The sequence below is a fragment of the Urocitellus parryii genome, chromosome 15, assembly GCF_045843805.1.
Source record: "Urocitellus parryii isolate mUroPar1 chromosome 15, mUroPar1.hap1, whole genome shotgun sequence".
In the NCBI taxonomy this organism is placed as follows: Eukaryota; Metazoa; Chordata; class Mammalia; order Rodentia; family Sciuridae; genus Urocitellus; species Urocitellus parryii.
The window spans coordinates 18739748-18741679 of NC_135545.1; the positions used below are offsets into that span (position 1 = coordinate 18739748).

The window sequence follows — 1932 nt, forward strand, 5'->3', positions numbered from 1 at the left end:
TATCTCCAGCCCTTTTTATTATTTGTTTTGAGACATGGCCTCCCCTAAGTTGCTGAGGCTGGCCTTAAATTTGTGATTATCCTGCCTCAGCCTCCCAAGTGGCTGGGATTGCAGGCATGTATCACCATGCCTGGCAGGTTTTTAATGTTTTTAAAAACAGATATTGGTATCATAACACATTGGCTTATTAATAATTAAGGCATTTGTATACACAGTATCTCAGTATGGACAAAAACTTTTAACGTTATTTATATGACGTTTTAAACTTTGAAAGTCTATTCAACATTAATAGCTGCACACATACAAGTGGTTTTTATAAAACAATAAAAAATTAATGATAATTAGTCTTTGTAGTTCCTAGTAATAAGTCCTGTCTTATTTTTTCACATAGTATAAATTATATTCTCATGGAGGACTGCATTAGGACCCAGTAGTTCTTAAACAATGTTACCAGATAACCACATAAAGCCCAAATACAGCAAAGGCAAACAATCTTTGTAGTGCACTTTCATCTCATTGAAGTTGAAGCTGTTCGTTTTGGATACTTTTCCACTTCAATGTGAAGTAGATTGTTTCAAGGTTTTCGTTAGTGGTTTCATTATGTGGCTTTTTAAAATAAAAAAAAATGGTTTTAATTTCTTCCACACTTCCCAGTTCTCAGATCAATTTTTGGAAATCATATAGTTCAAGATGTTTTGAGTAACCAAATGCTCTTTAGTAGACAAAATCTCTCAATTCAACTATAATGTATAAGCATCTACATCCTTAGCTATAATACCACTGTATCCTGAAACCAAAGTAAGATGGTTTTCTTGTTCCTACAGGCCACTTAATTGTTTTTAAATCCTGAATATTTCCATCATTTATAATTTTTTGAGTGATAGTTCTGACCACCTTTTTATTACAGCTTGAAGTCAGAACTAACTATCACATATTCTTCAAATTTGCTTTTAAGTAATGACTTTACAAGAGGCAACAAGTCTACACAGCAGCCAAGTGAGATCTATTGTTTTTCTTTCTGTAAACCATTAATACAGGCAGGCAATCTGTCTCAACTCCAAGATCTTCTATCCTCCCCAAATAAGTTACAAGTTCACTTACACTTCTCCAGAAAGTTAAAGCTACACTCAATCTCAAATTCCTGCTGAACCAAACTTAGGACATTGTTTCATGATCCTGAGAAACCTCAGGAAAAACCCCCACCGTATTTAGATGATGGATTCTTTGTGAAGAACCAGAATCACTGTGGAGTTAACCAAGTATCTTCAACTATCATGGCTATAATTTTTCATGCAGGTGGCCTGCACAAGCCAGTTCATTTTATTTGCCGTATCACAGCCCTCACTTATAGGGGACTATTTTTTTTCTGTAATAAGTATTTGGATAAAGATGTTTAACTTTTTTTTTTTTTTTTTTTTTTTTGGTGATGGATCACCTTTCAAAATTTATCTGGACTTCACAGCTTGTCCAACTGTTGTATTTATGTAAACAGCCAACTCTTCTGGAGATTTCTTAACCTCCTTCATATTCTTATTAGTGAATTTTTAGATCTGTTTTCTAGGATGATCAATGGAATGATCCTCAATATTACAAACGTTCCATTTTTTAACATTGTGAGTTTCAGATGCCATAATCTCTTCAACACGGGCGCCTCACCCCCGTGCTGGCGCTGGCAAACAGCCACTGGACAGCCTAGGCCAGGCCCCACTTGAGCCGCTGCGCTGCCTACCATAATAGCGCCCTCCTATGGGCGTCTCCTGATGCATAATCATTTAATTCTGTCTCACTGAATAGAATTGGCAAGCCAGGAAACAGGTTCAGAGAAACAAGGGTCTGATTTGCTTGAGATCTGAGGGTCAAGGTCAAATTGGCAGTGGCACCTGAATTGGCTGTTTCAAGTTTGGTGTGCCCTTCATCTGGAGAAAAAGTCCT

At 36.6% G+C, this 1932-nt stretch overlaps 1 pseudogene; it reads right to left on the reverse strand.

The window, feature by feature from the left end:
- Window positions 1–731: 731 nt before the first annotated feature.
- On the reverse strand, window positions 732–1631 carry LOC113184466 (KATNB1-like protein 1 pseudogene; annotated as a pseudogene).
- Window positions 1632–1932: the final 301 nt, after the last annotated feature.